The sequence below is a fragment of the Cryptotermes secundus genome, unplaced genomic scaffold (assembly GCF_002891405.2).
Source record: "Cryptotermes secundus unplaced genomic scaffold, Csec_1.0 scaffold543, whole genome shotgun sequence".
Classification (NCBI taxonomy): domain Eukaryota; kingdom Metazoa; phylum Arthropoda; class Insecta; order Blattodea; family Kalotermitidae; genus Cryptotermes; species Cryptotermes secundus.
The window spans coordinates 380,298-407,640 of record NW_019729900.1 but is presented as its reverse complement, the minus strand read 5'-3'; the positions used below and the strand labels follow the sequence as shown (position 1 = coordinate 407,640).

The window sequence follows — 27,343 nt, the reverse complement described above, 5'->3', positions numbered from 1 at the left end:
ACTGTACAGGAACATTTTATAGCTTACTGTAGGTGTAGGGAGGCTGTAAAGCTATTTAGGTTCCTGCTGTCACCGTACAGTCTGATAGGGACCTGCAACAGTGTGCAGAACTGCACTTTTCGTGACTGTACAGGAACATTTTATAGCTTACTGTAGGTGTAGGGAGGCTGTAAAGCTATTTAGGTTCCTGCTGTCACCGTACAGTCTGATAGGGACCTGCAACAGTGTGCAGAACTGCACTTTTCGTGACTGTACAGGAACATTTTATAGCTTACTGTAGGTGTAGGGAGGCTGTAAAGCTATTTAGGTTCCTGCTGTCACCGTACAGTCTGATAGGGACCTGCAACAGTGTGCAGAACTGCACTTTTCGTGACTGTACAGGAACATTTTATAGCTTACTGTAGGTGTAGAGAGGCTGTAAAGCTATTATGTTCTCGTCACCGTACAGTCTGGTAGGGATCTGCAACGGTGTGCAGGAGACAGCATGATCATTCTCACCGGGCTCCAATCTATGGTGGACGAACTCTTTATGGTCCCTCACACTGATACATGAGGCACTAAAATAAAGAGGTTTAGTTTAGGCGGTAATGCAGCTGGCTACGGTATGGATAATAAGAGTCAGATTTTCAAGCGGGTAGATGGCAGTCCCGAAACATCGTGTGTGAAAAAGAATATCAGACAGTGAACAATGTGAAATTTAGTACGGATTACGCATAGCGTGTATGCTACGTCACACCCTGAGGAGGGAAACTTATGGAAGAAACATCTTGTATTTTCGACATTATGAGTGTGGAGCTCTCGGCGACCATCGTGTATACCGATCTTCACGAGTGGTATGACATATCTGTAACCGCATACAACGTTTATGCCAGTGACACGGCAACTCGAAACGCGTTTCAGACACGGAGTGTCACACCCCACAGGCTGCTTCTTGGGCAGCTCGTACTTACGGACAGTGACGGCATTTTGGGTTCTGGTATGCTGTTACTCAGGGTCGCCTAAACACCTTGTCCTGACAGCGAATCCTGTTTACAACGATTTAAATATTTCTCCCATTTTAATATTGACCTTCCCGCTGCGCCCAGCAGCGCTTCACGTGTCTAAACATAGAACAACAAACAACAGCAGAGACATTAACGTCGCGACAACTTGGACTGTAATGTTCAGGTTGAAAGACCGGACGAAAGTCACGTGGCGACCTCCAGAATAAAAAGCAAGCAGACCTTGGGATACCAAAACACATAACAACCTTGTCTGTAAACATAGCAATGATCGCAATTTGGTATCAGGTCCAACTCATGAAGCGGAGCCGCGCCATAGCTCAAGCGGTTAGTCGCTGGCTTCCCACCGCGGCGGCCCGGGTTCGATCCCGGGTCTGGTCAAGTGGGATTTGTGGTGGACAAAGTGGCGCTGGGGCAGGTTTTCTCTGAGTACTTCAGTTTCCCCTGCCAATCTTCATTCCTCCAATTGCTCCACAATCACCCTCACCTATCATCTGGGGCTGGTACAATAGGCCAGAAGTGGCCACAGAACAACGGACTTAGTCCCACCCCACTAGCAATAAAAAAATGAGGTTTTCTTTATTTGTGTGTTTATTTAACGACGCTGTTCGCTGCTGAGACTACGCATGATGATTACTGAATAATACGTAACGGTAAAATGAAACGGACGGTTAAGCAGGTGTTAGATGCCCAATTTGACGTATTTCCCAGCATTATGCTAGAGAGACTGAGGAACCCCAAGAGAAATCTCAAGACAGGTACCGGATCCTCTGGTCCGAGACGTTTACTGGGCAGAAACTTCGATGACGGTGATTATAATAATGCTAGTGGTGGTGATGATAAAAACATAAAAAGCAAAATATCATTTCTTCAGAGTTCGGGGCCCGAATTAAGTTCACTGGGCAAATCTGGAAAATTTAGTACACCAAAGCTGTAAAAGGCGACTGCTCCAAACATCCGACTTTGCGGAAGAGCATGTCGCTCCCATCTTCCATGTTCCTAAGGAACTTTGGACGCATTTTAACGGACTATACGGTGTTCCATACCAGAAGACACAATTCTTCATAACCACCGGTGTGATTACCTAAATTCCTTCAAATTTAGTTACACTACAATCTCTACAACATCTATACTGATGATGGCCCATTGTTAATAATAAACTCTACAAGAACTGAGAGCAGGATGGTGAGGACACCGAAGTAAAACCATTCAAATTCTAAAGTTCAATAAATCCTTTGTCGAAAAGGAGACAGACCTTCTGACAGAGCCTCGCGTGTGCATATGCATGTCGCTTCGATACAGTGTTGCCAGCTCGCTCTCCTCCGTACATTCATGTACCTGACAACACTGTCACGTGACAGAGTGTGACTACACTACGGGTTTCTGGATTGATGACTCGATTTATTGCACACTTTGATACAGTGACTACATATCACAGTTCATTATTACACACACTAGTATTCACAATCACGTCTTCACTGCTGTTGTTCTGTAGCGGCTTCCAACAGCGGACGTTCCCCTTAGTCTGGGTTCCCGAAATGCCCACACGCCTCAGCTACCAGCTTCTAACAGCAACAGCTCACGACTGACACTCAGCAGTTCTCTAACTCACTCACTCAACTCACGAACCAAATAACTCCTCATTGAGAGAGAGAGAATATAGGGGGGTTAACTCCTCACTAACTTCCCTTGCCCAGAACATCTCGGCACGGACCGCACAGAAGACACCCTTCCTCTGTTGCTGTTTACAGGCCGCTGCCTAGTAACGGGTATACACGCCATAATATCAAGTATTTGTAGTACAAGGCGCAAGCAACAGATGCCGAGAACTGACAGTGGTTGGTGCAGCAGAAACAGCAGCGGTACTTCCCCTGTCACGTGAATGAGTGACTATAGACGGGGTTTTCGATTGAAGAAATTTCTATCCAAATCCTATCAAATGAACAGTGGAAGTTATATTCGAGACCTAGCGAGACGGTGTAGTCTCAGTGGCGGGGCGCGACGCACCGGTTGAGACACATCAGTCACGCTCCCCCCATACTTTGCGGCCACTGTATGCAAGTGTTATACAGGCGTGACACTCCTAATTGGATCTCCCGTTGCCGTGAAACCTATCTATAGTCCGTCCATAAGAGCTCCGCCCATGAACATTTGTAAAGTGTGCCGTTGTAATTGCTGTCATAAAACAGGGCGATACCCGTCGGTTAGCAATTCATAAAGGCTCTTTCTCAAGCGTCTGACGTCACTTCTTATTATTACTTGGTCTCGTGTATACGCTGACCTCTGTTCTTTCAATAAGGGGTTTGGACATGGCCGTTTGCACGACTAATTCATGTGGCGGACGTTGTAGATATGTCGGGATCAGTGACGCAGTCCCTGATAGCTACGCTCAGGCAGTTAGTAACTGGCTTCCCAGAGCAGCGTCCTGGGTTCGATCCCAGGCCAGGTCAAGTGGTATTTGTGGTGGACAAAGTTGCACTGGGTCAGGTGTTCTGCCAATCTTACTGTTTCCCCCGCCGTTTCTCATTCCGCCGACTGCTCCACACTCATCATCATCATCTGGGGATGGTGCAAAAAGGCCAAATTGTGGCCCAAGTACCAAGTGGACTCATCCCACCCCAAGAAACTAAAAAAAAAAAGTATAACTAACTCCATGGAGATGAGTCTTTCTTAAGAAGCAGACCGTTGCTCAGCTACTCAGGAATTTCCAAACATTTTATGGAACCCGAAGGTTCATTACCGTGTTCACAAGAACCCTCCACTGGTCCCTATCCTGAGCCAGATCAATCCAATCCATACCATCCCATCCTATCTCTCTAAGATCCATTTTAACATCCGCACAGCTACGTCTTGGTTTTCCCAATGGTCTCTTTCCTTCTGGCTTTCCCACGAATATCCTATATATGCATTCCTCTTCACCCCCATCCGTGCTACATGCCATGCCCATCTCACCCTCATTGACTTGACCATTCTAATTATACTTTGAGAAGCGTACAAGTTATGAAGCTCCTAATTATGCAGCTTCTCCAACCTCCCGTCACTTGACCTCTCTTTGGTCCAAATATTCTCCTCAACACCCTGTTTTCAAACACCCTTAGTCTGAGTTCCACTCTTAATGTCAGAGAACAAGTTCCACTCCCATACTGAATTTACAATCCAAACAATCCGTCCGAAGTCCTTTGTGACATTTTGCAACAAACTTATTTTTTTATGGCGAACGGTGGTTAGCCCTTTGCAAAATCTCCCAAATTGGAGGACCACCCCTTGTCGGCTGTCAGTGACTGTTTAGTCAATACATTCCATATCTGGAGGCCATTTACTCCATGCCGTGGTGACAAGGGACCCACTTAACGTGAACCTGTAGCGTATAATTAGCTCTGTTCTACATATTTCGGCACGCTGTACGCCGCATTCATGAAATTCGTGCATCTCTCCAGTTGCTTTCCGTTTCTGTTCATGCGGTCTGGTACCTTAAACCGATGCACTCGCATATCCACCGCATTTCTGCAGCCTGGCGACAGTTCAGTGCATAAAGCGTGGGCCCAAAACATGTCAGAGGCTTGGACTTCGCGATGGTCAGGCCTACGAACAGTTAAGCTGCCTTTTCGTAGTGGCAAAGTAAGTAAAGGCATAACCTGCTGTATAATTCTGCACTGACAGATGTCCTGCCTACATCCGGCATAAATGTTATCACTGCAGGAAACTGACAGTGTGTACGGCGCCCAAGAAGCACAAGTGCCCTTACCAGGACGCTGCGTCAGTGCGGGTACACTCGAGCTGAATTACGGTGCAACAAACGCGGCGCCTACTCAGAGAGACCATCCCCTCCTCGGGTCGCAGAGGGGACCCCATGTCCAAACATACACACGGTCTTGGAACGAAGAGAAATATGGTCATGGGTCCCGAATCCAAGAACGACCGTGCTGGCGAGGACCATCAGCAATTTATTGGACTTGGACCGAAAAATATGTCACATCATTTTTCAGTTTACGCTTTTTATTTTTGTCAACAGGAATAAATAATACAAATATTAGGTTTCTGGGACCGCCTCTGTGGTCTATTGGTCAGAGTTCCTGCCTACAGTTCCAGAGGTCCGGGTTCGATTCCCTGAGCTACCAGATTTTCTGAGTAGTAGTCTAGAACGGGGTCCAATCAGCCTTGCGGGGATAATTGTGGAGCTATTTCAAGGAAATGGCGGCTCCGTTCTAGAAAACCGAAATTAACGGCCGTGGGGAGTCGCTGCGCTGACCACGCGACACCCTCTATCCGCTAAAGTTGGCACTAACTTCACCGAGAAGCGGCAGTCGCTCGGTCGGTATAGTTCGCTTGCGGACTAAAACCACGGAGTTTTTTATTATGTTTCTGGACACTATTCACCATCCTGTTTTTGTCAAAACACACGACGTTTCGAAGACTGGATTCTGTCTCCGTCTTCAGGTGGAACATAGTGAGTCGGGCCCGGAGATAGGGGCTACGTCTGTCGATTGTGCCCAACGGAGACGGAGACATAATCCAGTCTCCGAAACGTCGTGTTTCTAAATAAAATTAGGAAGGTGACTTAGATAAAGGCAGGATGATGGATAATGTCCAGAAACATAATATTTCTATTATGTACCATCGTCACAAAATTTAGTTCTTAAGGAATAAATACAATTTTCATAACAAATAAATATTTTCATTAATTCAGTAAAATTTATTTAAATAAATCGAGTGAAGACAGATCGCTTTTGCTGGCCACAAATAATGCGACTGAATACTCAATGTGAAGTGAGGGACCTGAAGATGTTTACTCCTATAATTCAAAGGAACAGACGTACACAAAGAAAACACGTTAAATGCAGATAGGCAAGCAGGGTACATGGAATTACAGAAGCCATATGGGGAGTAAAAGCAAGAGCAGTGTAAAGAATGAAGCTCCATCCATCATGGATTGCAAATGGCAACAGTAAATCTCGCTTTCTGCGATGTAATCTCGAACAATACAAGCTACCAACTGCGCTGGTCTACAGCACGAAATGGAATTTCCAGATAAAGAAACAACAAAGTATGATTACAGGAGGTCTGGAGCAGATCTACAGGGCTGTGTTACACACATTCTATTGTATCTGCGAAAGATTAATTGTATACTCCACAATATATGGCATACTAACTCACCTCACATCTTCGGAGTATGCACCTCTGAAAGTGGTTCAGCGAGCAATGTGGCAGCTTATATATCTATATATACGAGATTTCCGAGTGATAAGCGCAATAATATGATATATGTTTGTGAAATTTTCAATTTGGGAACGTAAATGGTTATTAGTGGGGCACTATGATACAAGCCGGAAGGTCGCTTGTTCGATTACCGATGAGGTCATTCTATTTTTTTATTTAATATTTTCAGCTGCACTATGGCCCTGGGGTCGACTCAGCCTCTAACAGAAATGAGTAACAGGAATCTTCCTGGGGGTACAGGGCGGCCAGCGCATGAAAATGAGCTCATCGCCATCTGTTTGTAGATTGTGTAGAAAATGTGGGAACCTCGACGTCTCACAACCCTGTGGGCTTCCATGACCTGTTACAGGGACAGTTTTACCTTTCTTAATTGTTTTTTTTTATTGCTAGTGGGGTGGGACTAAGTCCCTTGTACTGCGGCCACTACTGGCCTATTGTACCAGCCCCAGATTATAGGTGAGGGTGATTGTGGAGCAACTGGTGGAATGAAGATTGGCAGGGGAGACCGAAGTACTCGGAGAAAACCTGCCCCAGCTCCACTTTCTCCACCACAAATCCCACTTGACCAGACCCGGGATCGAACCCGGGCCGCCGCGGTATTTTTCTTTCTTCGCGACTCAGCTGACATTTATACACAGATAAAACAACACATTTCGCGTAAAGTTAAGAATCACAACACAGCAGTTCGCTCATATGCCACGCAAGTTTTCAATTACATCGTCGTTCCAGTGATTCCTAAGTATGTCACCAATATCTTAAGTTATAAGCCCATAGTGCGATGTATCGCATCATCGGGTGGTGACGTAATCGTGACGTCATCATTAGGAAGCTACTAGACTTCAGTTAATACTTGACAGCAAGCAAAACCGCACGTCTCGTCGAACACACAGGAATTTTCTGCCGTGAGGCTGCCCACTCGAGGTATGACGTACCTTCAGATGTGTCTGAGACGAAGCGGCTGTGACTTGTCACTCCGAAAGGACCACAGTCTTGAAGCCTGCCTTTTTTTGGGTCCCTAACTGGATCCAATTTAGAAGTACCAGGAAACCCCTTGTGATTAGGTAACGGTAAGGTTGAAGAATGCCGGTCACGGTAGCCGAGCGGTCTAAGGCATGCACTGTCTTCGCTCGCTTGGAAACCAGGATCGTGGGTTCGAATCCCACTCAGGGCATGGATGTTTAGTTTGTGTGTGTGCGTTTCTCTGTGTTTGTGTACAGGTAGAGGCCTTGCGACGAGCTGATCACCCGCCCAAGGGGTCCTACCGTATGTCCAAGATCTAGAAAAACGGAGTGAACGGAGAAGTTCATAGAGGTAGGCCTAGGCCCACTGGGGCTGTAGTGCCAAGGAAAAAAAAAAAGGTTGAAGAATGCCGTCTTCTGGGATGTGGCGCCATGTAGATATTGTATAAACCGAGATTTCGGAGGAACGTGTCGCCTCCATCTTCAGGGTAAAAGAGAAAAACGGAAAAGTTCCTCGAGCGAAAAATCAGCGTGAGTAGGTGGCTGCAGACTGAGTCACCACCGTGAAAACCTCAAATCTTACAAAGGTAAATTGTCTCTAGCCGATCCCAGTGGCCGAGCTGTGGCTCGAACACTGGGATCGTGGGTTCGAATCCAACTCGAAGTATGGATGTCTGTGTACAGAAACCGGGTATGGGCTAGATGGCAGTAGCTCGATTACCGGTAAGGACAAGAAATTTTGTCTCTACTCCACAGCGTCCAAACCGGCTCTGGGGCCCACCCAATCTCCTATCCCGTTGCTCCCACAGGACATCAGCGAAACGTTTCGTTTCAATTCAGTTTCTTAATCTTACACAGTCGGTAGGGCTCCTTGGACAAGGGGATCAGTCCGTCGCTACCTACACAGGACAACACAAACACAGAATAAACGCACACAAACATCCATGCCTTGAGTGGGATTCGAACCCACGATCCCCGCGTTAGAGCGGGCGAAGACAGTTAATGTTTAAGACGGCGCGCGACCGCTCAAACCCAAAACGGATGAGTGTAATTTGGGGTGTTCAGGGTTTCCATATTAAAAGCGGCAGAATTAATTCAATTTCTGTTCAGAACAGTCCTGCAGGAACTTCCCATAACGTAAAGGTGTATGTTACATCAGCTCTCTATCGTGTCAAATTGAAACGCTTTTCACATGGATGCTACATGGTTTGGTGTGGTATTTTCTCATGTACATGAAGTGTACGGCGAACATATTTTTGGGAATTTTAAGCGCTCACTGTGGCAAGATGGGCTCAGTTAGCTTAAAGCAGGCATGTCAAACTCAACTTGTACAGAGGGCCACCTCAGCCCTATAAATAATAGTTCAGGGCCGCACTTCAAAATATACATTAGATTTTGATACAAGGAAATTTAATTCTATGTACTATTTAGGAATAATTTCAATATAATTACCTAAAGTCACATATCTTACAGTTTTAAAAAGCAAGAGAATGCCATTTTTGACAAGTATGAAACAACTGTTCAATATGTAAAAAGAGAGATTACACAAGAAATTATGTTAGAAATAGCAAAACACTGAATTTCCTGCAGCCTGCTAATTTATGTCTGCGTGAGACTTGTTGCCTTCTGGTCTGTTGGAAAATTGTCTTTACAAAAAATATTTCTACTAAAATTTTAATATTTATTTTAATATCAATTAGCTCTAGAAGTTGAGCGGCCGCATGTTTGACACGGCTGGCTTAAAGCCTCAAATATCTCACCAAAATTAACTTATAGGACGAAAACACAATTCACACGAACTTCTGAGATGACATTTCAGCTACTTCCCTTATTTTGGAAAATGAAAAAGAAGACTTATGAGATCACCTTCCTGTCTGTATGTCGCCTTTCTTAATTTTGGCTTTCTATGCGGTCCGTGTCATATTATAAAAAGGAAATCAGGCGATTTATTCTTACCTGATCTTCCCATTTATCTTTCATATATAACGAAACCAGTTAAATATTTGTATTCATATGCGAGCTGAATTCTTTGTCCCTTTCTCTCATTCGCTTCTTATTTTGCCCCTTTCCTCATTCCTTCTCTCTTTCTCCTACCGTCTTTCTTCTTGTATTTACGACGCTGTCAGTCCCTTAGGTTTTATAGCATCGAAAGGTATGATACTTTATGACTGACGAGATGAAAAAGAAGTGATCGTGGCCTATTCGAGACACTGACTCAGTATTTACCTGAAGGGACCAAGGAAAATCACAAACGGAACGATCATGATAGGTGGTGTCTAGGCCGAGATTCGAGCTGAGCGCCTTCCGAACACGATTCCAGATCTTTAGCGGTACACCATCCTGTTTGGTCGTTTCTGCCTCCATAATTAACCTCCTTCTTTGCAAGTATTTGATTCATGCCTTTCATTACTTTTAATTTGTATCCATTGTTCTATTCTCCCTCTGCATTCCTTCACGTCCCGTAAAACGCCGCATGCAGCCTGCAGGGTTTAGAGAGAACGCGCAAAATTTTCAGCCTTTAGCACTATGTGACAGTGACGTCGAACCTGGGTCTATAAGGTCATAAGACTTGGCTAACAGCATATAAAGCCCACAGTATCACAACTTAATGAAACTTCTAACCCAAATGCGCGTATGATCAATCATGGGAATGTCTAGAATCAACACTGTGAAAACGAATTCTGCACGCAAGAATGGGTTTCAGGGCTCGAGAGAGCTTATCTCTTTTCTCCTGGAAGTCTTCCCTATAATCGCAACATCAAATCGAGTCTGCCTCGAATCTAAGCGGCTCTTGGGAAATACGGGAACATAAAAGAGAAAAAGTTACCGTTCCTAAAAAAAGAGAACTGGAGACGAGAAGGGGTAGAGAGGGAGGAAGAGAAATAAAGCAAAAGGAGACCAACCAGTTCTCAAATTTGTGGGCAATTTAGATGAAAGAAGAGATCTTGCTTCGCGTACAAGTGTGTGTATATAAAAGTTTCGTTATGTATCGGCGAGCACTCGAGACCAGAAGCAAATAAAGAAACACTTGTCCAAAAGCAACATTTTCCACTTGTGGTGTCACTACACACAAATGCGAGGGCTCTGGTAGTCTCCGCTTGTCTTCAGACACCGACGTCTCCCTGCAATACCAGCACAACTCCAACGCACTTCAGTCAAATGTACCTTCAGGGCACTGGAAAGCCGTTCCGTTTTCGCGCGCCCCTACATTTGCGAGTCAGGCAAAGAGAGGCGATTGCGAGGGCCTGAACATAGTGGACAGCTTCCTGTTCACACGTAGCAAATGAAATACCAATGGCGACAGCAATGATTTTCCTTCTGTCTGCAAGTACTCTGCTATGAAAGTTCCGGCTGCAGTGAGATCGATTCGCTGTAACATGTGAACTTAATTTTCAAGTGAACTGTACAGATATTAGAAGCAAATTATCTGGAATTATAATTAAATTATCTTTAAAGTATTTATAGTTTATTTAGTACACTAGTTATGTAAAATTACATTAGCAAGTCAAATTTAATTTCTGTCAATTCCGCTGCCTTTGTTAATTAAAAAACTTTATCATGAGAGAATCATTCGGGATAGCTCAGTCGGCCGAGGTTCGATTCCCGGAAGAGATAAGAGATTTTTTCAACTCCACAGTGTCCAGACCGGCTCTGGGGCCCATCCAGCCTCCTATCCAATGGGTATCGGGGGCTCTTTCCCCGGGGGTAAAGCGTCGGGGCATGAAACTGACCACTCACCTCCATCTAGCGCCAAGGTCAAGGAAGCCGGAACTGTACCTCCAGTCTGCCATACACCTTCATGTTGTAGTCCTTAATTAAGTACAGACACAACTTTGCTTCGTGCGTCAACGCGAAAGAACTTCACGCTAAAACTATTAGAGATATATTTCTGTAACTAATTTCATGAAACTGAGTTCTTGAGAAGCAAGAAGTTGCCAAAAAAAAAAAAAAAGAAGAAGAAGAAATTCATTACAGTCCGCCACTGGCTCATATTCTCAGCCACACAAATACATTCCACAGCCCATTATATTTCTTTAGGATCAATTTTGATATTGCTCTACCATCCATAAGTAGCTCTACCTACTTCTCTGTTTCCTTTAGGGTTCCCTCATGCGTGCTGCATGTCTTGCCCGCCTCGAGGAGTACAAATTGGAGACACAAGCCACACAGCTGTGAAGAAGGAAATATTATTTGATGCTCCCCACGTTACGTCACGAGTGGTTCTTAATTAGTTCTTAATTAGTGCTGTGACGTGCTCCGATATTTGAGGCTGAAAGAGACAATTTCGTGCATTGACTCCAGAGTCCCAGAAGAAGCTAAATGCAGTGCAGTGCAGTGCAGTGCAGTGCAGTGACCAGTGGCTCGGTAAGCAATATAATTCTATGAATGCAAGATTTGAGGTTCTCACAGCGGTAGCTATGAAGAGTGCAATCTTATGGGCTATAACATGGGGCAGCATGTTGAAAGTCAACGGAAGTTCAGAAGAACACATCACATTCATGGTCTTCACTGCACAGCTTGGTAACGGCTTCCAACAGTGGACGTTCCTCTGCTACCAGACTCATATCCTCACAGGCTTGCGGCAATTTCAAATCCTACTCCTCTACCTCTTGTCTCACGACTGTCCCGTAATGGCAGCTGGTCCTCTTTAGATATTCTCGGCACGAACCGCACAGAAAACACTGCTCCCACAAGTTACTCCATTGTTTCGTGTTATACAACCGTTATCTAGCAATGGCTGTTTCTCAGGCTCCATAGTTCTTGTTTTGAGCAAATATGCCACAATATTAAGCATTAATACCTATTATTCTTGCAAATAAAGTGTTTAAAAACTAATTAATTATTAATAAAAACGGTACACAATGTTAGTGGTGGCCCTGTCGGTTAAACTGGTCGCAATATTATTTGATTATTCTACTTGAACTGACAACTAAACGTTTCTTGTTAATACGTGCCAGATATAACACTTCACCACCGTGCCACGAGCCTCAGAGGGCGAAGTGCGACACCGCACAGAGGTGAACCTTGTCTGCAGACTCAAGAAGATGCCCGCAGTCTGCCAGTGCCTGTTTATCGCAGCGCCTGTCTCAGAGATGCCTGGCAGTGCCATACGGCCTCTTTGTTTCTGCTCATGTTGCATGCTAATTACAACAACGAAATGAATTTAAAACAGGTAACTAAATAAATGCCGGTCACGGTAGCCGAGCGATCTAAGGCGTGTACTGTCTTCGCTCGCTCGGAAGCCGGGATCGTGGGTTCGAATCCCATTCAGGGCATGGATGTGTGTGTGTGCGCTTTTCTGTGTTTGTGTACAGGTAGAGGCCTTGCGACGTGCTGATCACCCGCCCAAGGAGTCCTACCGAATGTGTAAGATCTAGAAAAACCGAAGTGAACGGAGAAGTTCATGGAGGTAGCCCTAGCCCACTGGGGCTGTAGTGCCAAGGGGAAAACAAACTAAAGAAATAACATCACGGAAATTAAAATAAAAACCCACGGGATGGCGGAGAATAATATTAAACGGTTTATATACAAAATGCCTTGTGTGTGTGTGTGTGTGTGTGTGTTGTTTGGAACTCGTTAAGTTACCGGCAGAGCGGGGGGGGGAAGTGGGGGGAGGGTCAGTGACCCAACTCTTCCAAGAAACGACATGCCTGTCTTCCTCTGTTTAGTGCCAGTTTGTGGGACATGATATCAGTGCTGGAATATCCCATTTGTTAAAATAAAACGGGCAGACGTTTTCACCTGACCCGCATCCTAAACCGTGCCCTGTAATGTGTAACTCAGCAAGAAAGAACTGTTGTCCTTCAGGGGTATCATTACAGTGCCCTATCTAGTGGATACTGTGGGCTCTTTCCCGGGGGTAAAGCGGCCAGGGAGTAAAGCTGACTGAGATTAACTTTTTCTAAGGACCCCAACTGATTTGGCGTCTTCTGCCCCTTTCACCGGGGAACGAAAATAGATCAAGTTTCCGAAACGTCGTGTTTTCTATTTTATAGAATACCAGACGATGGAAAAAGGTACCAAAACCAAGAAATTCTGCGTGAAAAATTCTGTTCACAGTTGAGTACACACTTTAAAGAGGCATGTGGGATTTAGGAGCAAGAGAACTTTCAGACTGTGTTGAGGGCAACTGGAGAGACTGAAACCTTGCGAGGAAGTATCCAAGATTGGCTTCAGCTGGATGAAGGAGACCATGGATCTTAGATTCTGGAAGCAAGAAATTTCTGCAGTGATACTTTTTACTTATTTTTATCAACACTGTTATTTTTTTTTCAATTATTTTTTCTCAGTTTTTCTTGTTTGGGGCTACCTTCTGCTTCATTAATTCGTATTATCGCTTAATCCGAATGACCTATCCACCCCGCAATTAATCTGGATTAGCGAGGATTTACTGTAACTATGTGTGCATGCCCCTACCAAGTGCGCTTGAAACTGCCCTGTCTCTGAAGTCGTCATGCCCCATAAATTCATGTGAAGTTGGCGCTCTGGAATTCCATGAAGAGCCACAATATCTCGGCAGCAAACATACCGACTGAGCGCGGGTAGTACAAACAGCTTGCATACTCTGTTCGGTAAAGACTATTATAGACTGGAACGCGAGCAGAATCCTCTATTTAATAGCCTGAAGAGGTGAACAACCGCTGCAAAGCAGAACTGTGTCCTGGAAACTGCGACACCATGAAGCCAACATCAGAACTCCGCCTGCTTCGTCCTGATTTCCCGCTTGGCTTAACCTCCCAGCCTGAAAATCGAAGCGATATGTTCCTCCGAAACGTCCGTTGGCTTTCAATATACTACACAGGCGTTTCAGCCAAGGAGATATTCATTACTTACTTACTCATGGAGCTGAGCCCTTCTTGAGGGGCCGCCAATTTTGCAGCTACTCAGGAATTTCCTGGCATTTTATGGAACCCGAAGGTTCTTTACCGTGTTCATAGGAGCCCATCACTGGTCCCTATCCTGAGCCAGATCAATCAAATCCATACCATCCCATCCCGTCTCTATTGTTGACGTTTTATCAGCCGTTACTAAGCAACGCATGTTCCTTCTCGTGACCGTTGCCTAGCAACGATACTACACGCTACAATACTAATTATCAGTTTCGCTGACACAGTAATTATCTTAACAAAGCCCTATGCTCTGAATCTGTGTTTGGTGTTTAAATTCTTCTGTGTATATAAGTCGTTTATCCTTAGGATCAAGAAGTTGATTGGGTTTCTCCTGACCGTTTATGAATCCTATTAGCTTCCCCATACAGAGAGAAAACATACATTATTCGTCGTTACTGTGAGCTCCCGCAATTAAGTTCGCTTCCATTTTATTCCTTCCAGAAACAAGTTGAGGCCTAGAAACATTCATTTGAAAGTAATTACCACTGACCGTCGAAGGAGTGGTACAGCTTACAGCATCAGCGTGTGTGAAGTTCTGCGTAACTTTCGACTCTAATTTCCAGCCCTTCAAGTCATAAAACTACTGACACTTATCGAGGGATCAGCATAGTGCAATAAATTCTGTGTCGTGCTCATTAACATGTGCGGATTATGAGCACATCTCCGAAACCGCCGTCACAGTTCTCTAGGCAAAACAGTGGGCTTGACAAAAGTTCAAACAGCATCTCTCAGTATGGTGTGAGGTCCTCAAAGCTGAGGCTATCAAGAGAATATAAGTCAGCCGACGTTTCGGAGGAATAAGTCGTTTCTACCTTCAGGGTCGAAGAATTGGAGCAGCTATTTCTGTTTGTTACCTGTTTCATGCTAGTAGTTACTATAGGATTCTGACGATGGTGTATAACACACTGATATGTTGGGATTTTGGACTTTATCCATCGTCCTGGTTTTTAAGATAACAAATAAAAACACGACGTTTCGGAAACTGGATCTGTTTCCGTCCTCAGGTGAAGGAAAACACCTATTCAGTTGGGTCCCTTAGAGGCTATTGAGGCTAGCTCTTTCTAAGAGACCCAACTGAATAGGTGTTTTCCTTCACCTGAGGACGGAAACAGATCCAGTTTCCGAAACGTCGTGTTTTTATTTGTTATCTTAAAAACCAGGACGATGGATAAAGTCCAAAATCCCAACATATCAGTCTGTTTCATGCTGCTTTCGTGTTTGGTTTATTCTTTGACCTTGAAGGTGGAAACGGCATGTTCGTCCGAAACGTCTTTTGATTTTCGTATATACGACATGATAGCTTAATACTTCTTTCAAGAGACTGATTACTCGGCGGGTTGGTGTTGCATTCGGGAGATGCCGGGTTCGGTTCTCGGCCAGAGCATCCGGTATCTCGACCGAAATCTTTCGAGATTTTCCTAAGTGCTCCTAGGTAAACGCTGGGATAGTACCGCGATTTAAGTAGTCACCGCTCCCCGTCATCCTATAATTCGATACTACATATTCCAGCAACCGAAAGCGTCGTTAAATAACCACCCCTTCCCCCCCAAAATGGCGACTACTCGGACCACCTAGGCTGGGAAGCTACTACATACATTAGGGAGGCACGCGGTAGCGTAGCTGCTTGAGGCACTGTGCTACAAGCCGGAAGGCCGCGGGTTCGGGGTCATTGGATTCTCAATAGACCTAATTCTTCCAGTCGCATTATAGCCCTGGGGTCGACTCATTCCCTTACAGAAATGAGTAGTAGGAATTTTCCTGGGGGTATAAAGAGCTGCCGGCGTGTAAGGCTGAAAACCTCACCGCCATCTGTGAGCCGATTGTTTAGAAAATGTGGGAGCCTCGACGTCTCACAGCGCTATGGGCCTCAACGACTTGCTATTGCCATAGGATCGCCTTTTACCTTTTATGTACATCAGGTAGAAAGGTGCGCTGAATTTCGCCTAGCAAAGGCTGTTTTTCTGTATGTTTAGCGGCCGTTGCCTAGAAAAGAATGTTCGCTAGCAACGGCTGTTTCCATGGCTCCGCAGTTCCTGCTTTGAGTAAACACACTGTAATGCAAGTGAAGTACAGACGCTGTGTGTGTTTACCTTGTCCGGAGAGGCAAGGTGGGTGCCCAAAGTGGCGACCTGCAGGGTAACTTGACGGCTGTTCTCCAGATCCTCGGGTGGGCAGTACAGCGTCTCGCTCAGGAAATACGCCTGCGTACTTGTCAACCTGCAACACAAAGATCACATGTTATAAACTGAACCAGCAATCCTCAGTCTATAAAACTCCGTTGCTTTAGTCCGCAAACGAACTATACCGACCGAGCGACCGCCCGCCGCTTGTCGGCGAAGTTGGTGCCAACTTTTGCAGATACAGAGTGTCGCGTGGTCAGCGCAACGAATACCCACGGCCGTTAATTTCGGTTTTCTAAACCGGAGCCGCTATTTCATTGAAACTGCTCAAGCATCAGGGAACAAAACAGAAGACACAGAATTACTGTTTCCCCCCCCCCCCCACCGCNCCCATCGTCCGGGATTCTAGGAAATAGAAAACACGACGTTCTGGAAACTGGTTCTGGTCCGAATAGCGGCTCCTCAAGAACGGTTCAGCTCAGCGGAGTTAATTATCGCTCCACTTAAACGCTAATTTCCCTGAATCTCAGTTCGAAATTCGTTGATTTTCTCAAAAAACGGCCCACTGTCCAAATTTTATACGTGACGTCACGTGGATGAAATTAAGGTCGTTTTGAAATATTCTCTAGTATTTAACAAAATTATAGGTTTTGAGGTTTTCATGGCGGTGAGTGTCGAGACTGTGGTCTTCTGGGTTTTGACACCACGCAGTCCTGTAGGCGGATGCCGACGTTTCGAAAGAATATTTTGCTCCATCTACATTTCAATCTCGAAGATGGAGGCATCACAATGTTCCTAAACATACTGTTACGTATCCTGGGTACGTGGCTAATGATTAATGGGTGTTGGATTACATGAATCGAATTATTGGACATTCACCAGTCGTAACTACAAATCATTTTAGCACGTCGAAATATCAATGGAACAATAACACATAAAGTAAAGCGTTCAAAACTTCCATTCTTGCATACTCCTTGTATGACTCACAGTGGTCAATCCTCTTCTCCCCCATTCGTGCTACATGCGCTGTCCATCCCATTCTCCTTGACTTGATCATTCTAATTATAGTTGGAGAAGAGTACAAGTTATGAAGCTCCTCATTATGCAGTTTTCTCCAACCTCCTGTCACTTCATCTCTCTTTGGTCCAAATATTCTCCTCAACACCCTGTTCTCAAACACCCTCAGTCCATGTTCCTCCCTTAATGTCAGAGACCAAGTTTCACACCCATACAGAACCACAGGCAAAATTAGAGTTTTGTATATTTACGGTAAACAAAATTACTTCACTGATCAACGTTTAGTGTCGACATTCTATATCAAATTTCATCAAAATCCTTTGCATAGCATTTGCAGGCGTACGGACATAACCTTTCTAATATGAAGGTACTTTGAACAAGGAATTTAACCCTAACGGCAAAAAAAAATTGGGAATTAAATCATAAAACATATTTAACAACCTCGTGCCATATAATTGAGATAAATATTCCCGAGGTCAGTGGATGTTTCCTTCTATAAGCGTGTCAAGAGAACAATCAATTTCACCATCAGTACGACATGAGCCAGAGGTCTGAGTCACACTAAGGTCACAAACAGTTGTACCTTGTTTGGCGACCTGTGAACTGAACCCCAATATATATACCTTATGGCTAGTAGTCTCGTGAGGAAACCTATATATAAACCATGCGAACTCTCCACGTGAGAAATGTGTATGAGTTCAAAGGTCGTACAAGTTCCTAAGGACAAGAAATTGGACGCTACTGAACCTAAACACATCCATTTCATGAAGTTACCTTCTCCCTCGAATGTACCTTCAGTTACAAGCATAAAACACTCATCTTCCAAGAAACTATGTTTTGCCTATATCCATCATACGTGTAATAGCCTGCCAAGGGTCTGTGTTCTAATGGTCAGAGTTCCTGGCTACAGATCCAGAGGTCCCGGGTTTGATTCCCGGCCGTACTAGATTTTCTGAGAAGTTGTGAGTCTGGAACATGGTCCACTCAGCCTCGTGAGGATAATTGAGAAGCTCTTTCAAGGAAGTAGGGGCTCCGGTCTAGAAAACCAAAATTAACGGCCGTGGGGATTCGTTGCACTGACCACGCTACACCCTCTATCCTCTGAAGTTGTCACTAACTTGGCCGACAAGCGGTCGGTATAGTTCGCTTGCGGACTAAAACCATGGAGTTTGTTTTTTTTAGGTTATCAGATGCATGATAGAAGTTACAGTGAAAAAAAAAAATTATGAATAGCAGAATTACATAAAAACAGACCTGAATATTTATGATGTAAAGCTTGTAATATATGGTTACAGCAATTCCTTGTCACGTGTTCTGGTTGAAACAAATAAGCGCATAAGCTGATGGACAGGCAACGGAACTGCCTGTCTTCAACCTTGCAGGACCCACACCTGCACCAACACTGACATTCCACCTGACAAGCCCGCTCTTGCAGTCACTCAGCGTCGATTGAAACCTGTCGCATGTCGTTTCCAGGTGTTCTCGTGTGTACCAGAAGCAAGAACACACCCTGTTACCGAGGTCTTCCCCTTTGTATTCGAAGGTGCCCCTTTCGAATCCCGGCCTACACACCAACTATCCAGAATGTAGTGTTTTGTTCTTTAGTTCAGTCATTCCAGGCAAATACCTGGACGGTCGAGGGGTCGAAGTTCGAGTCTCGGTAGGGGCGAGATTTTTCTCTTCTCCACGCCGTCCGGACCGGCTCTGGGGCCCACCCAGCCTCCTATCCAATGGGTACCAGGGACTTTTCCCTAGGAGTTAAGCGGCCGGTGCGTGAACCTGACCACTCAACTCTGACTATTGTAGAGGTCAAGTACATAAATGCTTTCACAGTGTCGTGCCTAATTAGTTCAGCACAGGGGCAACTTTACCCTTTTAACCTTGCCTACAATTAAATTGTTCGACGAAATATAATCTTTTACTGTTAGGGTAAAAGATAATGCCACCCCTGTAACAGGCAGTGGAGGCCCATATGTTTGTGAGACGTCGAGGCTCCCACATTTTCTAGATAATTAGCTAACAGACGGCGGTGACCGGCAGCCTTTTAACCCCAGGAAGATTCCTGATACTCATTTCTGTTAGAGACTGAGTCGACCCCAGGGCCATAGTGCGGCTGAGAGGGTTAGGTAAACTGGAAAATGCAATTTGCTGCAGGAATATCTGGAAGTGTGACGTAGGTCCAACGCAGTGTCTGTGTTAGCACCGAGAAAACACAGAACGCCTTACATTAGGCAACTATAAGCCTTAAGTCACACGCGCACTTAACCTGTGTGAATTCAACCACAAGCAATCGAAAAAAAAAGAGAAAAATTAAAGAGGAAGAAGAAGAAAACCAGTCATCGGAATGATGAGTGTCTGGCTTATGATATCACCATGCCGTCTGTGTGTCTGTGAATGCACCCACCCCCCACCAACGAAATTTTGTATTCCTGAACAAATCTTTATGAAGAAAGTAGTCTTCTGGGATTTGGCACCGTGTATATGGCACCTCCATCTTCAGATGGAGGCGATACGTTCCTCCGAAACGTCGGTTAACACCACATATACATGGTGCCAAATCCCAGAAGACTGCTTTCTTCATAGTCACCGCCGTGAAAGCCTCAAATCTTACAAATCTTTGTGAAACTCTCTATGTACATCATGGCACCTCAGCCCATCTCAAAGGCGTACTTCATCACTCGCATCACTCTGTGTGTTTTAAGCGTATCGCTCCTACTGTTGCTAAGCAACGGCTCGGTAAAACTTTACCATGGCAACGAATACACACGTTTCCCGCGGGGCCCATGTCGTATCAAAGGAAAGCGGGCGATTAGTTCTGACCAGAACTTCGTGTTCTATCCCTCTCAATTGTTCATATTATAAATAAAACAGCTGCATTTTACTTTTAGGGATCTATGAACGCTTTACACGATACACCAAACCCTCGATAATCCGGAGTCGTTTTGAGGGAGAGGTCATCCGGATTCGTGAAGCAAAAGTAGCCCTAAAGGAAAACATAAATGGGAAAATTAACGATGTAAGCAGTGCTGATGGATACAACTGTAGAGCCTTTATTTAAAGACTATAAAAAGACAATACATTTATTCATGGCTAGAAGACTCAGAGGTTGCGCTTGTTTCTGAACTTAATAATGCAGGTTTGAAGAAACTGTCAGGTTTTGTCTGAGAAGACAAGTGGGCTCATTTTTCACATTTCTATCCGGATTCACGAAGATTTACTCTATATACTCGTACAAAAGCAGAGTAGGTAATTCTGATTATACGCGACTTCTGGATTACGCGCCCTGTTCAGAACGCAACCCCGGCACAAGTTGTGTGTGATGTGGCCTCTGATTCGGGGCAACTCCGGAGAAATATTTTCTGCTACCACATAACCAAAAAGAATGCGATTCTCACCATATCACTGATGTTATACTGCAAATGAATGAACCTCAAGAATGAAGTTCTGAAGCTCCCTATACATGAAATTCGTTAGATCCTTGTGAAATCAGTAAGCCACTTGTTCGTTTGCATGAGGATAGCAGAAACAGGTTTCAGTGTCTTTGCGCAACAAACTTCACCATTTGCAGCATTCCTGTATAGTAGGGGTGTACAACGCTCGTGACGTCATTCCCGAATGGAAGGACTTAACAGCGTATTGTCGTGACGTCATTTCTCTACTCGAGGGACTTTAAAGCGTTTTGTCATGACGTCGAGCGTGGCCCTCAAGTGACGACTGAATGTGACAACTGAACTTACTTGTGTACATTCCACTCAACACAACATATCTGTTCCTTTTAATATTGTCACGTATAGGCGTGCGTGACTTAGAGACGGGGTTTGGACTGGATTATTGGATTTATAGACACCTCATATATTCAACTGGTAACTACGATTAATTGTACCGCTATCGCTATTCTACATACTTTCCAGTTTACCAGTGTCCATTGTCTACTACACTCTCCACTACTCGTATCCTGGCAACGGATTCATAAGTCTCACTGCCACTTCAAATCACACAAGAAGACTTCTTTTCACAGCCTAATTCCTTTCTTGTCATTATTCTGCAACTGCCAACTCTGCTACTCAACTCATTTCTCATTCTAGTCAAAGACAAAGTCAAAGTCACTTTACAACTAGAGGTTTACCACCAATCAGTTCGTCACGGCGCCAAGCCCCTTGAGACCCCCGACGAGATTCTTTTTGAATCTGAGCGCTTGCGGAATTAGTCCCTATGTAACATCCTCTCTGACGAGAATCTAGGTTTGTCTCTTATGAATATGCTTGGCCCTTCGTCAGCGGCGTGATATCCTCGTTAATATCCTGGGGGCGGATCCACAGAAAACACCGCTTCCTCTATTGTTGCGTGTTGATTCACTGGTGTAGAAGTGTGATTACCGCACAGTTGCATAGCAGACCCACAGAGAACGCCACTTGCAACACTTCTATTGTTGCGTGACAACACAGCGTACGTGACGCGTTCCTCTGCTGCGTGTGTACAGGCCATTATCTAGCAAAGCCTTTTTCCCTGCCTCCACAGTTCTTGCTTGAAGCAAGTACGCCACAACAATCTGACATGTAAACCCGTTGCTAGGCAACGACCGCGAAATAAACAGCTATACGACAGCCGCAACAGATTCATAACACACAACAATAGAGTAACTGTGAAGCGGTGTTTTCTACGTTGTCCATGTGATAGCGACGGAATGCAACAGAAAAACTGTTGGGATAGGTGTTTTCTGTGCGGTACGTGCCGAGATTATATAACGAGAAGTAACTGCGATTGCGAGAGAGGCTTGAGACGGCAGTTAGAAGAGTAGGAGGTTGGTGTGAGATGGCCGCCAGCCTGCGAGGCCGTGAGCCCGGGAGCAGGGTAACGTCCACCGGTGAAGACACGGCAGACTGAGAAGACTCAGTGCGCGCTGCAGTGAACTGCAGTGTGTGAATTAGCGATAGCGCTGTAGTTACTTGTAGTTACGACATGTAAGGGTTCAGTAAATCCAATTAATAATCCGATCCCGTCAACGGTCGCCCATACACGTGAAAGCATACTCAATATAAAACACTAATCAACTGTTCGCTTGCGCCAATATCTTGCACACCATCCACATGAAGCCAACGCTCCATTTTGTATCTTCTCATAAAGGGCTTTAATGTACTTACTTTTTTCGAGGGATGGCAGGAGGAGAAATTCATAATCATTTGGACGAAAGTTTACAATGTCACCCCATAACACTAACAGGGGTAAACACGTTGAGAATTCAAAGGCATATCACCTCATTACTTACACAAGTCCTCGTACTATTAACTTCCCTCCTTCCTCCCGCATTTCTTTCCAGTCCGACATTTTATCGAATGAAACGTCGAGGCCGGCGTTTAACGCAATCTCCCAAGAACAACGCGCACAAATAATAGTTTGAAAAGCGTTTCCTTTAAATAGCACAATACACTTCACATACCAAAACCAAAATATTATCAATACTCACAGAATAGACACAATACACTGAGACATAAGACCGCTCGCTTGTTCGCGATCTACTAAATAACTTAGGTCATGAAATGTGTTAACGGTAAATAATTCGTTGCTATGGGAACTTGAAATTGCATAATTTCAAATTTCTCATCTCGCTACATATATAAGGAAAATTCAAGGTTCTATTTCCATGTGCTGACTCAATTACAGGGTCAGTAAAATCAAACAACTCACATGTGTAGGGCAAATATCAGATATGTGATATAAACTCCGTCTTAAGTGTAACAATTTATTGTAGGTCTTGTGTTTTGCCTTCTTCTACACTACATGTTTCGGCCGCAAACGGCCATCATCAGGTGTGTTTTTAAATTTTAAACTGGGTACAGTGTAACAGCTACGTGATTGTATACACCTGATGATGGCCGTTTGCTGCCGAAACATGTAGTGTAGAGGAAGGCAAAACGAAAGACCTACAATAAAGTGTTACACTTAAGACGGAGTTTATATCATATATCGTATGGAGTGTAACAGGGTGCTTAAATATAATAGTGCAAATATGAGATATTCTGATGCATAATAGATGCAAGGCAAGCATACTGGATTGAACAATAGTACGAGGACTGCTGATTAACCAAATTAACCAAAAGATTAACACTCCGAAATAATGGGGGCTTTAGACTTTGTCCATTGTCCGGTATTCTAAAGAACAAAGCGTTTCGGAAAGTGAATCTGTTTCCGTCCTCAGGTGAGGGGGCGGGACACACCTTCTATGTTGGGCCCCTTAGAAAGATCTAACCTCAATCACTGGACAATCCCTGTCAGCATAACTATATAAACATTAATGTTAAAGAAATGTTTGCCAGACATACAGACGCTGTTTGATGCTTCATTCCGCGTAAGGAGCAGCAGACGGACGGACATCTTGCGCGTGATTATGAATTACGAGAGATATTGAAGCCTCTGATATTTCTGACTGGAAATGACACCAGCAGCGTGTAAAACTGCAGGTAACCGTTATTAATCTTCCTTATAAGTAATAACGTCTCTAGAACAAAAAGGTAAATGAAGGCGTATGGGGAAGTGGATGTATAGATCCACATTATCTTGACCTCGACACTAGTTGAAAGTGAGTGTCTCTCGAATAAGGTGTATAATTTTAAGCTATTCCCAACACAGTTGTAACTATGAATATTATGGAATATATTCCAACAACAAGTAGAAAACTTTATCTGGTTTGCTGGTGTCGGTCGTAGTGCGAGAAATAAGACTCATGATAAGGTCCAACAAGCGACCGAGCGACCGTCGCCTGTCGGCGGAGTTAGTGCCAACTTTTGCGGATAGAGGGTGTCACGTGGTTAGCGCAACGAAACCCCACGGCCGTTAATCTCGGTTTTCTAGACCGGAGCCGCTATTTCCTTCAAAGAGCTCCCCAGTTATCCTCAAGAGGCTGAATGGACCCCGTTCCAGACCCACTACTTCTCAGAAAATCCGGTAGCGCTGGGAATTTCTAGCCAGGAACTCTGACCACTAGAACACAGAGGCGGTCAGACGACCTCTAAAAGCGACTTGTCTGAAGGACTCTGGGACAGTGTCGGATAGCACTTGTGCTGTATCCGAACAGCTGGCCTGAGTCTATGCAGATACATTGGCAGTGGCCTCTACACAATTCCGTTCATGTGCCAATGGATGGAAACATTTCTGGAAATAATGTTTGCACGCCCTCACAGTGTTATTCGTGTGGACTTGCTATTTCGGAAACGTGAGAAGCTACAAGGTGTCCAACCAAGATCATGTGAGTGACTGTCCCAACAATGGTCACACACAATCCCTGTACGGAACGCGTCATGTGGTATGACGTACTGGCAGACGCGGTTAGACGCCATTTCCTTAGTGCCGGACGCTTCAATCTTAAGACGTGAAGACGCCTACCTGGCGCACCTCCTGCCGTTCCCAGCAGTGATACATGTAGCGGTAGCTCATTCCCCTGGCGACTCTACGGGGCTGGAGCGCATGCGTAGTTCTGAACTAGAGCGTGCAGCCAGAAGGATTAGGTCAATCGTAAAATAATCCACCTAATCCGGATTCGAACCCGCGACTTTCCGGCTTGTATCATAGTGCCTCAACCAATTACACTACTGCGATCCTTTATAAAGGCCGTGAAGTATTCAGTAGGACAGAAGTTGACCTCCGGAGGAATTCTTGGAGAACAACCCCCCCCCCCAAAAAAAAACAGAATATCTTGAGTTTTCCTGGCACAGAAAGACTGAAAAAGAACAGCTTCAGTCAGAGAACGGTATGTAGAGGGCAATGGGTTCCACAGACACACGATAAGCAACAGCAAGATTATCTTGCACGGGCAGTATAGACCTATGTTAATGAAAGGCTCTCATATCGCCCATGAAGAGGAGAATAAATGTAAACATGAAAGTGTAACAGAAACACATGTCTGTATATCATTCACTGCTGGGTCCCCGACACGCTACACTCCAGCAACACAACTTACAGCAAACGAGTTGTTCTCCTCAATCATTTTATTGCGTCTTTCTGTTTACAGGCTTCATCTGGCCTGCGGGCCACATTTTGCACACCAACGCGGTACTGTGAATTCCCAGTAGCAGTTCGAGCACGCACGAAGAGGCACAGAAACTGTGGGCTCTGTCTGTCATAAATTCGTTAGGGTAATGACGGAGAAGCTAGCAGTTGTCGACCGCGAGAGAAACACAGCCAAGTCCGGTTCACTGTAGCACTTAACGTAAGCGAACAATGGTGGGGATTCAGACTAATGTAATTTAGACCCTTTCCAATTACAGCAAACCCTCGCTAATCCGGTTACAGTTAATCCGGATCGAAAAATGAAAAATGATGTTCACAGCTGAGTACATACTTTAAAAGACACATGGCGTTTAGGAATTCAGGTGGGTCACTTGTCTGTTCAGACAAAACTTGACGGTATCTTCAAACCTGCATTATTACGTTCAGAAACAAGTGCAACTTCTGAGTCTTATATCGATGAATAAATGTTTTGTCTTTCTATAGTTTATAAATAAACGCTCTAGAGTCATATCCATCAGCACTGCTTACATCATTAAATGACCATTTATTTGTGTTCTAATATTTTTCGTTTAAGACTACTTTTTGCTTCACTAATCCAGATGACCTCTTCCTCCCAGTCAATTAATCTGGATTATCAAAGGTTTACTCAATTTTCAATCAAATTATCTTGAAGACATTAGTAAGGATTGGAAAATGTTTCGACTTTTAGCGGATTAAGCAGGTCTGGATTTCTCATTCCACCGACTGCTCCACATCCGGGGCTGGTACAATAGGCCATAGTGGCCGACGTACGAAGTGGACTGTCTCACCCCACCCCACGAAACTAAATAACAAACAGTTACTTCGCCGCAGGCCGCGCCATAGCTCAAGCGGTTAGTCGCTGGCTTACCACAGCGGCGGCCCGGGTTCGATCCCGGGTCTGGTCAAGTGGGATTTGTGGTGGACAAAGTAGCGCTGGGGCAGGTTTTCTCTGAGTACTTCGGTTTCCCGTGCCAATCTTCATTCCACCAATTGCTCTACAATCACCCTCACCTATAATCTGGGGATGGTACAATAAGAAAATCAGTGGCCGCCGTGCCGAGTGGACCCTGCTGGACTCCACTACTCACTAAGCGAACTAAAAAGAATTAAATTACTTCCTCGCAGTACATATGTGCCAAAGTGAGAGAAATTTGAGAATTTGAAGCCTTATCTCCGCTCCCGTGTCGAAGCTAATAAAAACCGATATATTACTTAAGAAAATATTTGTTTATTATTATTATTAATTAAACGATATCGTTTCAGTTCGCAGCATTCTCCAGCATTTACACGACTCAGCAACAACGGTTCACGCTCCCCTTATTCAAAATGCCTTCATCTGTTTCCGTGCTAACAAGCCTGCCCATCACCAAGCCTGTGATTAAACTTAATACATAAATATTTTGATTAGGTCCACGACATCCAAGTGTTCTCTGAAACAGCACTGAGATGTATACAAATTACACACACGACAGTCTGGGTGTCGAAAAGTGGATTGGGTCTGAAACTTGCTTCAGACCGAACTGTAATCATGCCCTTATTAACTACGAACCAGCCCAAACGTCCGTCCCCGTTTTATGGACGAAAATTTGGCCAAACGCCAACTGAAATTCACTAAGTGAGAACAGAACAAGTTAAGTACAATCATCTCGTCACCCAACGTGAACACGAGTTCTGCACTGGCGATTTCCACGCATATACTAAGTTCTCCAAATCTGTACCCAAAATATGATCCATATTCTATCCCTTATGGGGCCAATAATAAATGAACCAAAAGCCCGCCATATAACCCGATCATGGTGCGGTTAATCCATATCCGACCCTTAAAAGCCACTACCCTTAAAATCCACCTTGGTGTTAACTTCCCATCTTCTTCTTGGTCAACCAAATAGTGGTTGCTCATGGGGTCTCTCATAGACCTTCGGTATTCATTTATTCAACACCTCGCCCGATTCACGTGTCCAACCAATCAATATCTTTCAGATTTCACTGCAACAACATTTCAGGTGACTTTGGAGAATCATGAAATTCACAAGTATAAAAGCCCTTGAAATTTCCAAGGGGGATTTTTAATAAGAAACTTCAACAAGAACGCCTAACTTCAAATTCTCGAAAAG

At 44.6% G+C, this 27,343-nt stretch overlaps 1 protein-coding gene across 1 annotated transcript in view; it reads right to left on the bottom strand.

The window, feature by feature from the left end:
- LOC111865758 (UPF0489 protein C5orf22 homolog) overlaps positions 1–27,343 on the bottom strand; it is an 814,265-nt gene that overhangs the window by 674,617 nt on the left and 112,305 nt on the right. The window contains exon 2 of the mRNA XM_033751951.1: positions 16,158–16,284. The gene's annotated coding sequence lies outside the window, so the exon portion shown is untranslated. The remainder of the gene's footprint in view (positions 1–16,157; positions 16,285–27,343) is intronic.